At 46.6% G+C, this 13,084-nt stretch overlaps 1 protein-coding gene across 1 annotated transcript in view; it reads left to right on the forward strand.

Moving 5' to 3' along the window:
* Positions 1 to 13,084, forward strand: part of NPSR1 (neuropeptide S receptor 1) — a 118,308-nt gene that overhangs the window by 33,706 nt on the left and 71,518 nt on the right. Inside the window, exon 2 of the mRNA XM_033073116.2 lies at positions 6,783 to 6,847. The gene's annotated coding sequence lies outside the window, so the exon portion shown is untranslated. The remainder of the gene's footprint in view (positions 1 to 6,782; positions 6,848 to 13,084) is intronic.

A 13,084-nucleotide genomic window follows, 5' to 3' on the forward strand; every position in this document is an offset into this window, starting at 1 on the left:
TTGATCCTTAGCTAATTGTTCCCAGAAAACTGAAAACATGCTAGTCCTGCAACTACTTGGTCTTTATTCTTCTTTAATATCAATATCACTGATTTCAGCTGATATTGGATTAGCAGACTAAAAGCCTTCTGAAATTAATTTAATATAAAAGCATAGGAAAAGCTTCCAACCAAAATTTTACTTGGACCCTAATTCTGCTGTGAAATATACAGTAATTTCATGACCATAAGGCACACTGGATTAAAAGGTGCACTTCTGGGTGTTGGCAAATTTCTGAACTTTTGCCGATATACAAGGCACACTGGACTATAAGGCGCACTTTTTTTTTTGCAGTGAGGATCTGCCGCCAGGTGCCCTCACGCGGTTGCTGGCTGAGGCCCCACCTCAACCCGGAAGCTGCGGCACCACGGGCCCCTGAGCTTGCCTGCACCCCACAGCCACGGGCCCCCGGGCTCTCCTGTACCCGGCAGCTGCGGGCCCGCCTTTACCCAGCAGAAGCGGCGCCGCGGGCCCCCCTGCACCTGGCAGCTGTGGTGCCACAGGCCCCTGTGCTCTCCTGTACCTGGCAGCCACAGGCCCCCGGGCCCGCCTCCACCCGGCAGCTGTGGCCCTGCCAGCTCTCCCCACGGCTCGCGGCTCACACTGCCGGGTTGGCAAATTTCCGGACTTCGTAAATATAAAAGGTGCACCGGACTATAAGACACACTTCTGGGTTCGGGCCAAAATTTTAGTCAAAAGGATGTGCCTTATAGTCGTGAAATTACTGTATCTGTTCTTGCACACTTGTTCTTAGGTGTTGTGTCTTTGAGGGGAAGAGGTTGTTCATTTTCTGTTACTTACACAGAGCAGGATGCGCTTTCTTTAATTAAAACCAGAACAAAAGGTATTTGCAAACATTTTCAGGTAGGCTTGTGACGAGCATGATTTTTGTTCTTTTTTAAACTTCACATGAGTTTAAGGAATTCACATATACCTGTGTTCTTCAGCTTCTAAGGGATCAGTGGGAGTACAAAGCAAAGCAAAGCTATTAGCAGAGGCTGAAATTCACTGAAGACAGTACACAGCTTCACTGGAAAACTTTTATGGGGTCTTCAAACTGAAAAATACCAGTTGCCATACATCAAAGACCAGAAAACATTTTCTCCTTCTGGCCATTTCTCACTTGATTCATAGAGTTCTCCTTTATTTCTGTGCAAAGAAGACTGTGTGCTCAGATTTGTTATATAACTGAGTCTGAAATTCATTTTATGACTCAGACTTTGATGCTGACCTCTGCAGCTGCTTGGATTCTCAGCATTTAAAGAGGGAGCATGAGTCAAAAAAACTTTCATTTCGAATATGCTGTCACATTAGTGTAGACTCAGGCTGAAACTAATTTAATGAATGAGGATGCTGTCTGCATCAAAGATTGCTTCCCACGGTCCAATATATTACCTTACATCACCAAAGACCAGTAGCAGGAACTAATTGTGCTAAGCTAAAACTTATATATATATATATGTATATATATATATCTGTATGTATGTATATGAAAATGACAAGGAAACCTCTGGTCCCTCTTGAGCAGAGAGCAAACTTACAGTAACACACAGGAGGTACTTTTGCATTGTCTTGGTTTGAAAGACAGGTGTCTATTAAGAAAGGCAGGAGCCCCTCTTGAAATGGAAAATGTAAACTCCCTCCCACCAAAGTATTATAATTTTGAAATTAAGGAAGTCTCAGGCAAAGATATGGGAGCAGGAATAACAGTCCTTTACTAGGAAAATTAAAATAAAAATACAGTAATTAAAAAAACCAAAACCAAAACAAAAAAAACCCAACAAAAACCAACCAAACAAAAAAAACCACTGACAAAGTCAGAATACAACCTGACACCCTCTCAGTCAGGGTGTTGGTAGCAGTCCCATTAAATGGTGGTTGCAGTCCTCCTGCAGTGACAGATGTGGTTTTGTTGAAGCAGTGGTCCAGGAGAAAGGTGCGGTTTTTTTGTCCCCAATGTCCACCTTAAAATCCTTGCTGCAATTTGTGTCAATCATGTCATATCTCTTCCCTGGCTGATGGATTTGAAGACTGGTTCCATGTCTTTCTTCACTCACTTCCTCTCCTGATTAAATTGTTCTTTTGTGTCTTTGCCTAGGCCACATGCCTTAAAATTTTGATAATTTTTACTCTTACAGGTTTTTGTCTTAAATCAGTGAAAAAGTAATTATTTGTTTAAAATAATTGTGCTAAACATTGTAAAGACCTCATGGCTTGATGACCAAAGCTTTTTTATTGAAAGAGATGGTTATGGAAAATTCTTAGAGAATCTAAGATGGATGCTTAAATGTTATTTAAGGCAATACAAATGCATGCACATACACAATACACATAAAGAATTCCACACATATGAAAATCACAGGCAGTCTACAAATATAGAGACCGAATGTATAAATTCAATGGTCATTCCTGACTGCCTTGAATTGTTGCCCTGGAAAGGCATGAAAATTATGAGTAAAGAAGAGTAGCTTATCTGTAACAACACTTAGATATATTTAAGTCTCCTAAAGCAGTTTTTCATGAGCAAAAGCACTTTACTGGAAGGTAAAAAATTAATGCTTACAGGAATGCCACTTATGTAATCTGAAAGGAATGCTAATAGAGTTTATTTTGTCAGTTCTATTTGTTGTTATCAACTGAGATTTGCCTATGTGTTTGATGGCTTTATGAATTTCCCTGAAAACATTGTTTATCCAGTAGATTTGGATGGAAATCACCATAAATGTCATCCTCCTTTAGATCCCAACTCTACAGAACATACTTTATTTAAGAACATTTAAGAACATACAGTAGTTTCACGAATACAAGCCGCACGGATTATAAGCCGCACCCCCGGTGCCTCGACAATGTTGCTGTCTTTGTCAGTAGATAAGCCGCACCCCGAATATTAGCCGCACTTTCGTTCGTCGCGAGAATCCGTGCGCAGCTTTCACAAACTGGCCAATTAGTAACAGGATCGCGGCATAGCGGGCTTTCCTGGCTCGGGGCGGGGCCAGGCAGGCTCGGCCCGCTCATGGTTGCCGACGGGGCCGGCTGGGTGGTGCTGCAGCCGCCGCCGGGCTCACTGGCCCCCCTCTCCCGTCAGCACCGCCCCGCCGCTGCGTTCACGTAGTCGCCCTGCCGGCGGGCCAGCCGCTGCTGCCGCTGGCAGGCATGCCGGCCGCGTCGCCGCTGCGTTCACGTACTCGCCCTGCCGGGGGGTCAGGCACTGCCGCCGCTGGCAGGCATGCCGGCCGCGTCGCCGCTGCGTTGTTTACGTAGTCGCCCTGCCGGTGGGCCAGGCACTGCCGCCGCTGGCAGGCATGCCGGCCGCGTCGCCGCTGCGTTGTTTACGTAGTCGCCCTGCCGGCGGGCCAGGCACTGCCGCCGCTGGCAGGCATGCCGGCCGCTTCGCCGCTGCGTTGTTTACGTAGTCGCCCTGCCGGCGGGCCAGGCACTGCCGCCGCTGGCAGGCATGCCGGCCGCATCGCCGCTGCGTTGTTTACGTAGTCGCCCTGCCGGCGGGCCAGGCACTGCCGCCGCTGGCAGGCATGCCGGCCGCGTCGCCGCTGCGTTGTTTACGTAGTCGCCCTGCCGGCGGGCCAGGCACTGCCGCCGCTGGCAGGCATGCCGGCCGCGTCGCCGCTGCGTTGTTTACGTAGTCGCCCTGCCTGCGGGCCAGGCACTGCCGCCGCTGGCAGGCATGCCGGCCGCCTCGCCGCTGCGTTGTTTACGTAGTCGCCCTGCCGGCGGGCCAGGCACTGCCGCCGCTGGCAGGCATGCCAGCCGCGTCGCCGCTGCGTTGTTTACGTAGTCGCCCTGCCGGCGGGCCAGGCACTGCTGCCGCTGGCAGGCATGCCGGCCGCGTCGCCGCTGCGTTGTTTACGTAGTCGCCCTGCCGGCGGGCCAGGCACTGCCGCCGCTGGCAGGCATGCCGGCCGCGTCGCCGCTGCGTTGTTTACGTAGTCACCCTGCCGGCGGGCCAGGCACTGCCGCCGCTGCCAGGCTCGCCGGCCGCCCCCTCCCATCTGCACCGCCGCTGCATTTCCTCGCCCTGGCCGGCACTGCATGCCCACGCACCGCCGGGCTCCCCTACGCTGCTGGCCCCGATTCTGCTGGGCTTCCCCCGCTGCCAGGCAGCCCCACCCACCGGCCTTCCTGCTTCTGCCATGCTCCCCTGCACTGCTAGCCCCAGTTCTCCCGGGTTCCCCCGCCCTGCTGGCCCGGGCTCTGCCGCCCCCCTGCCCCGCCCTGCTGGCTCAGGCTCTGCCGCCCGCCCCCCACACTGCTGGCCCCGCCTCTGCCAGGCTTTCCCACCTCAGCCGGGGCCGGCCGGGCTCCAGCTTGGCTTGGGGCTTCCGCGGGCTCTCACTTCCGTGTTGGCAGCTTTTAGAATTTTGTTAATGTATTAGCCGCCCCGGAATATTGGCCGCACTTCCGGGTTTCCACCAAAATTTTGGTCAAATTGGTGCGGCTTGTATTCGTGAAATTACTGTACTTTATTCTGGAAAAAAGCTTCCTTTTCACTACTTCAGTAAGAAATAAATATGTACTTAACATTAAACACATCTTAAAGGACCTTTGCTAAATCATGGTGTTATTTTCAGGTAGTTTCATTTTCTTCAGCATTCAGTGATTCAGTGCTGTATGATTTATTGCTTGTTACAATGCATCTTTCATAACTACCTTTCCTGCTCCTTTGTTGTTCAGATGTGCATTGCTGCTATAAATAATGCTATTGTGTGAATATGAAAAAAGATTTGCCTCCAGCAACTATCATTGTATGCTGTCACAAAGTTTGTGAAGGATAAAGATTAATGCTTATATAAGGTACTTAATAATGTTCACATTATATATTATATATCTTCTATGCCCTGGCATTATTTTTCTTCTTTCGCAATGCAAGATATGTTATTGAATAATGATGGTTCCAATAGCTAGTTGAAAACATTGAACAGTTGTTTTATAGCTGCAAATGATTCAGACCTTTAAAGTCTGGACCATTTACTGAAGAGATTATGAGCTTGTCTTGCTTTGCTCCTGTTTATTATATACATTTTCTGGATAGAGAATTCATCTTGCTGTGCGCTAATGCTCTGACGCTTACCTACACCTAAAGGAGGGGCTGCAAGTTTTAAGTTTCTTGTAGCTGAGAATATGTAAATGTGGCTGAGGTTTAAGCAGCATTTTTTCCTCTCAGCTCAAGTTTTCTGTCATTTTATTTGTTGACTTTTAAGATCTTTGCTCTAAGCACACTTATGTCTTCTGTCACAATACATGTGGATCTTACCTGCTGAAATCAGTGCTCTCTGCTCTCCTAACTGGATGTCATACAGGCTGATGGAGAACAGCAGTGCAAAGTCCTCTTGTGAATTTGTAATTGCTCTGACAAAGCTGGTTTATTACTGCACTGAGTAGGATCTATAGATGAGAAGCTGTTTCCAGCAAACCCCTGATTTGGGAGACACTGCCTTTTATGGTATTGACATCTCACGGACAGTAAAAAGGATCATTACTGACTGACAGGCAGAACTTACAAAACAAGCTGCTAGTAAAGTAGGAGGTATGATTCTCTTTTATTAAAAGGCAGTGATTTATTTGAAGTACTGGATCTCACACACATCAGGCTTAGTGTCTGTTTTCTGAATCCCAGACAGTTCCAGCAGAACCACATCAGAGCTTGCAATGTCTCTGTTTGAGTTTAGGAAATCGAAAGCTCATTAACTTTTGGCTCTCAACAGACAGCTGCTCAGTGAAGAGCCCTGTCAGACCTTTGACTTTTCAATTCATACAAGAGTTTGGAAACATGAAGTGGAAGAATTGGGGCTTAGGGAGTGAAGGGAAAAAAGTTTTCATTAGCTAGAAATCCTGCTTTTTATCTTCCTCCATTTCAAGCTACGATAATGAAATGTGTCTGTGCAGCAGCTGGAAATACTTGAAGGTGTAGGTATGCCCATGGATATAAGACAGTGGAAAATCCAATGACATGGGAGGACTAGCTGTGTATGTGTTACTAGTGTGACTAATATTGTGTTTGTCAGCTGTGTCCTTCCTCCAACTTTTTGCTGGAACCATCTGCAACCACAAGGATTGGTGTGTCAGTAACCTGTAATCACCTTGAGAAACCCACCCTGCTGTCTTCTGTATCTCTAGGCTATTTTCTTCTGGTTCCAATGGGTAGCATGTAGGGCTTCTGTTGGACATACTGAAGATGAATGCTGTTGCTGATTTTTAAACATCAGCAGAGATACTTGTCCTTTATCTTTTTCACAGGTAAAAACTCATGGAGTACCTTTTCCCACTGTCACTGATGGTCTGTCAAGCCTCTATTAGCTTTTCAAGGCAACCCATCAATGTTTAGCTAGTTTTTGTCCTATGCTGTTTTTTTCCTCAAAATTCCACCTGATTTTGAAAACAAGCATGATGCCTCACACATATGGAGCAGCTGATTTCTGCCTTTTAAAGTGTACCTGTACCATATGCTTGATTTTCAGAGGATGCATGGAGTTAAAGTTGTCTTCAAAAGCCATCTGGAGGGAAAAAAGTGTAACGATACTGCAAAATGCTAGAAACGAATCAGCCACTTGCAAGCTGCTGTACCCAAGGTCTCTTATACCTGATTGGGGTAGTGGGTTTCTGGTTTTGGTAGCATCAATGTACTTTACAATAAAGACAGGCCATAGGACAGCTGTGTTTATAGATTTTTTAAATATAATTTTGGCACAATGATCGTGTGCAAATGATATTTCATCTTGTCTCTTCAGGTTGAGGATCAAACTAAGTTTTCACTGTGAAATGGACCACATTTGCTTTGATCTCCAGAAGAAAGGTAGGTGTCAAGAGGTGTGAAGCTGCATTTTAAAGTCATGCTAGTCACAAGCAGCCTTTTTCCCACTGCACAGGTGTAGGGGATACACCAGGGCAAGCTTGACAATTCACCTCCATGAATGAATTTGGTTTGTTTGCTCCTACAAGCAAGTTCCCTGTCCCCAGAGAGTCTGCCCTGCTGCAGCTGAAACCCTGCCATCAGCAATCAAAAGCAAATGTGTTAATGAGGAATCTTAATGAAGTGAAGTATATCACCAGAATATGGCCACTCAGGCAGCGTGGTCACTTTATAACCTTGGTCCACTAGCAGGTATTACCTTGGGTGGCTTTCAGGGTGCTCCATGCTGTAAAATTAACTGTTGCTCAGCTCTTTCCTTTTGATTGCTGGTGTCAAATTCTTGGGTTCACTCTTCCAGTTGAAAGGCAGCAATGAAGGTGCAGAAAGCACTGATAATTGAACTCATTATTTATCCACTTATAGTGTTCAGGAGGGACATTCTGTGGTTTAATGGTCTCTGCTATAAAAAAGTATTTTAAAACCCAGTCACTACGTTGATGCTGCAGGTGGTAGCCAAAAACCTTAACCTATCTGCCATTGGAACTATTATCTGCAACATTGCATGACTCTGTTCCCTAAGCTGGGAAACTTGAGCCTGGGGGACACGCAGGACTGGAGGTGAGTCGTGTTACACTGTGGGCAAAGGGGCTGAGCCCACATGAGAAAGGTGGGAGGATGTTCCCTCTCTGTTATCCAGCTCTTCTTACCCACCAACTTGGTTGATACCAGGAACAGAGGAGACGACGAAAAATATTCTGCCTCTGACCTAAACTGAAGGGTGTTGCTCTTAAGTGATGACATGTAGATAAGACCTAGGTTTGTTTGCAGGCAAACCACTAAGAACCAGTAACAGGCCAATGTGAAAATTTTAGTGGTGTTTTTGCTTTCACAAGCAGCGTTCAACTTAGCAAAGACTTCCAGCTAAAATAAAAGGTCAGAGAATTTTCAATTTCAGCACTTTCCCAGTGGAATATTTACAGTAATTTCACGAATACAAGCCGCACCAATTTGACCAAAATTTTGGTGGAAACCCGGAAGTGCGGCCAATATTCCGGGGCGGCTAATACATTAACAAAATTCTAAAAGCTGCCAACACGGAAGTGAGAGCCCGCGGAAGCCCCAAGCCAAGCTGGAGCCCGGCCGGCCCCGGCAGAGGTGGGAAAGCCTGGCAGAGGCGGGGCCAGCAGTGTGGGGGGCGGGCGGCAGAGCCTGAGCCAGCAGGGCGGGGCAGGGGGGGCGGCAGAGCCCGGGCCAGCAGGGCGGGGGAACCCGGGAGAACTGGGGCTAGCAGTGCAGGGGAGCATGGCAGAAGCAGGAAGGCCGGCGGGTGGGGCTGCCTGGCAGCGGGGGAAGCCCAGCAGAATCGGGGCCAGCAGCGTGGGGGAGCCCAGCGGTGCGGGGGCCTGCAGTGCCGGTCAGGGCGAGGAAATGCGGCGGCGGTGCAGACGGGAGGGGGCGGCCGGCGAGCCTGGCGGCGGCGGCGGCAGCCCTGCCGGCGGGGCGAGCAAACACGGCAGTGGGGCGAGCGAGGCGCAGGTGAAAGCGGCGCGAGCGAACGCGGTGCGGGGCGAGCGAGGCGCGGCGCGGGGCGAGCGAGGCGCAGCGCGAGCGAAAGCGGCGCGAGCGAAAGCGGCGCGAGCGAGGCGCGGGGCGAGCGAGGCGCGGGGCGAGTGAGGCGCGGCGCGAGCGAGGCGCGGGGCGAGCGAGGCGCGGCGCGAGCGAAAGCGGCGCGAGCGAACGCGGCGCGGGGCGAGCGAGGCGCGGGGCGAGCGAGGCGCGGCGCGAGCGAACGCGGCGCGGGGCGAGCGCGGCGCGGGGCGAGCGAAAGCGGCGCGAGCGAATGCGGCGTGAGCGAAAGTGGCGCGGGGTGAACGCGGCGCGGGGCGAACGCAGCGCGGGGCGAGCGAACGCAGCGCGGGGCGAGCGGCGAGCCCGGCGGCGGCGGCAGCCCTGCCAGCTGGGCGAGCGAACGCGGCAGCGGGGGGGTGCTGACGGGAGAGGGGGGCCAGCGAGCCCGGCGGCAGCGGCAGCACCACCCGGCCAGCCCCGCCGAGCCGTGGCGCTGAGCTGGGCCACCCGGCCCCGTCGGTAACCATGAGCGGGCCGAGCCTGCCTGGCCCCGCCCCAAGCCAGTAAAGCCCGCTATGCCGCGATCCTGTTACTAATTGGCCAATTTGTGAAAGCTGCGCACGGATTCTCGCGACGAACGAAAGTGCGGCTAATATTCGGGGTGCGGCTTATCTATTGACAAAGACAGCAACATTGTCGAGGCACCGGGGGTGCGGCTTATAATCCGTGCGGCTTGTATTCGTGAAACTACTGTAATTTTATTCATTTTACAAGTTTTAAAACATTATAGCTTCATCTATAATGAATTACATTCATTTGTAATTAAACTAAAAAAACCTGTTACCTGACCTAAAGCAACACACCTGAAATTTCCTGTTTTCATTTCACTGTGAGCTTGTACCTCCTGTCCTCATAGTTTGATAGCACGGTTGCCAAAAATAGGATAGGAGAAAAGGTACAGACAGTGAAATGCATACCCAGTCTCAGCTAGACAGAGAAATGAATATGCTATGATGTGGTACAGGCTCAGGTTAATTTTGGGAAGGTATCATAAAGAGTTCACTATAACTTATTTAATGTAGTATCGAGTATCTAGAGAGTCTGGGATTAATTAATAAAAAATATATTTTTCTTTTTTTTTCAATTACAAAAATGGATTGAGAAATTCTACATATATATTATACATATGTATAATTTACTGTTCTATCTTTGAAGTCTAATTTATTTGACAACCTGGAACAGTGATTTTAAATTCACCTATGCCTAGTTACTTGATCTTCTTTGACTCTTTCAACCTTGTTCAAAAAGAAGAGATTTATCTTTGGCGAATGCTGGGATTTGAACAGAAGAAATTAGAGGTTGACAGGACTTTTTTTATGCATAATTAAAATGCAGGAGCAAGTCACACTTCCATACCTTTAAGGAAACATTTTTTTACATTAAATATTTAATGCTAGGACAGTTAATCCATATTCATCTTCCAGTGACTGTAAAATTGCAAGCCATCAATCCTTTCTTGAGTTCCTTGAATCTATGATAAACATATGGGCTAAGATTGCCTTATAAAATTCAGGCAAATACTCCTTGAAGTTCAACATTGTTTAAATCAGTAGACCAGCTCATCCAATTCTGTTCTCTACTCCATCCAAGAGATGCTGTTCTCTGCTATATTAACTATTTAGTAATTATTTGAGTGTGCTCATCAAGAGTATCACCTGCTTTTTTTGGCCTTACCCATGCTGTGCTGCAGGACAAAGACCTTGACCACCTGAGCAAAGGACACTGATGCTCATCCAGCAGGGCAGCAGACGCTGACAAACCTTTGCCTTAGACTTCATGCATGTTGAGACTGTAGAAATGACACAGATTAAAGACAAAAAAATCCAGTTGTCATCCCACGCTTTTAAGGATAGAAGCTGCACAAGCAAGTGTGTAAAGTTCTCCAGTAGAGCCTTTGTTTTTGTTTGCTTCTTTAGATCATACTTTCAGTTTGTCACTCATTGCTTCTTACTTTCCTACACTTCTAGTGTGGGTTATGCAACTATTACATAGATTTTTGTGTGTTTGGGGTTTTTTTGTTTGTTTTATTTTGGTTTAGGTTTTTTGTTTGTTTGCTTGGTTGTATTTGTTTCGTTTTATCTGGGTTTCTGTTTATTTTTTGGGTGTTTGGTTTTTGTTTTTTTTTTGGTTTGGTTTGGTTTGGTTTTTGGGGGGTTTTTGTTGTTTTTTTTGATGGGTTTTTTTTTGTTGTTGGTTGGTTGGGGTTTTTCTCGTCTTTTTAAACTAACTGTCCATTCATTGTGTGTCAATGATTTTCAGTACAGGAAGCTCTGAAATTTAGCTTGAGTCATTTAAATTTCTACTAAAAATACATATGTATATATGTATATATATGTATGTCTATATATATATACACATATGTATGTATAAATTTATGTAAGTTTGCCAGATAGTTCATCTTACAAAATGGTGCAGTTAAAGGATTGTTGGTATCAAACATGTCATAAAAGGTTAGTTTTGACAAAAAAAGTTAAGAATCATAGCTTTTTTTAGTCTTGATGGCTCAAAAATAATATTTTTTGCATTTTTAAAAATAAAATTTGTTCAGTAAAATACCTATTTCTTTCATATCAGTGCTGGAGGGAATTCAGACGTCTACTGGAATTCCTATCATGAAACAAATAATGTAATATTTCAATATATATATTTTTTTTTTACTGCAACTGTCATGGATTGCTGCTTTATAGAGAGGAAGAAAGTCGAGGGGGCCAGGCACCAGCAGGTATCCTATGCGAAGCTCTAATTTGTGTCATTCCTTTCACAACATGGTGAAAGACATTTCCAAACTCCTACACCCTGAGGCAGGGCCAGATTATTTGCATTTTCATCAAAGTTCTCTAAAACACCAGCTGCTAAAGTCTGCAAATAAATAAGAAACAGTTGTGTGTGTGTATGCTTCAGCTTTTTGATGACAATAGAGGCCTTTTGTGGAAAGAGAAGTAAAACTTCATTATACGATCATGAAATTAAAAATGCAGCTAGGTCTATCACTAGCCAGTAGACCTTCTAACCAATTTCACTGTTAAGCATGGTGAAATATGTAGCAAAAGGACAGATTCTTATTGATGTTTAAGCAGTATTTCCTCAGCTCGTAATAGTAGATTTCCAAAGTTTTCTACAGAAGATTCCCATGATTCAAATTTTTTTGACATTTTGAAAGCCTGTTAAAATCCCTTCAGCAAGTCCTATGAATTAAAATATAAAATTATTCCTTTTTTTGAAGAAAAATATATGAGATGAGAAATCATCAAATACTTTTAGTTTCTGTAGAGAAAAAATTCAAAAGCTCTATATGCATATGAAATTATTTTGCTCATCACTTTCCCAAAGAAGATAGATTTTAATTAATCGTTTCTCTGAAAAGGATATTAAATCCTCATCTAATCCCCAAGAAGCAGTTCATATGAAGTCTGGAATCTTTTTGCATGTTCGTAGCCACAGAAAACATTTTCTCCTGAAACTACAGTAAATTCACGCTTATAAGCCACACCATTTTGACTAAAATTTAGCTCCCAACCCGGAATTGCGGCTTACACTCAGGAGCGGCTAATATATGAACAAATTTAGGAAATTTCCAAACCTGGAAGTGAGATCCTGCAAGCGCAGCGGCACTGCCCACCCCCGACAAGCGCGGCAGCGGCGGTTCTACCCAGCCCCGACAAGCGCAGCGGCGCTGCTCACCCTCCGCAAGCGTGGCAGCGCTGCTCGGTCCTCGCAAGTGCAGCGGCACTGCCCAGCCCTGACAAGCGCAGTGGCTTTGCCCAGCCCCGGCAAGCGTGGCGGCGCTGCCTGCCCCCAGCAAGCGCGGCGGCAGTGGCGGCCAGGCACGCCGCTCTCCCGCTTCCTGGCGGCTGCGGCGAGTGGGGCTGGGGCCTCTCCCTGGCAGCCACCCCGAGCAGGGTCGAGCCAGTAAACTCCACGATCCTGCGATTCTATTACTAACTGGCAACTGTGAAAGTTGCACGTGGATCCTCGAAGCTGCGAACAAAAGTGCGGCTTACAATCCGGTGCGGCTTATTTATGGAGGAAAAACAAAATGTTGCTGACACTCCGGAATTGCAGCTTATAATCGGTGCGGCTTGTAATCGTGAAATTACTGTAATTGTGCTACAAAAGCTTTGAGTGCTTCAAGTGTACAGACATTTTCCTTTTCCTTCATTTAATGTCTCACTGGCTTGATACATTTGGATGCCTAACAATAATTTTTTCCCTTCCAATTTTCTTTCTGTTCCAAAGATAAAACCTAAGGAACTCTTCAACAATTTTGGTCTTTTCAAAAGTTCTGAAAATTTAGCTCTGAGCAGCAGTGGCAATGAATGTGTCCCACACTAATTCCTGGTTTTCTTCTAATGACTTTAGCAAATTAGGTATTGTATTTGCTATTTCATGTATTCCACCCACACCACTGTTACACACTTGAATTTTCTCGTAGTCCTGCTTCCTAGGTGATACTTACTATTTTATCCTGTATTGCTTCATTACAAGAACAACATTATCTGTTTCAGAGGTATGTTTGGACAAGCAGTGGAAATTTCTCAGCTAAATAAAGAA

Source organism: Catharus ustulatus, chromosome 1, assembly GCF_009819885.2.
Source record: "Catharus ustulatus isolate bCatUst1 chromosome 1, bCatUst1.pri.v2, whole genome shotgun sequence".
Classification (NCBI taxonomy): domain Eukaryota; kingdom Metazoa; phylum Chordata; class Aves; order Passeriformes; family Turdidae; genus Catharus; species Catharus ustulatus.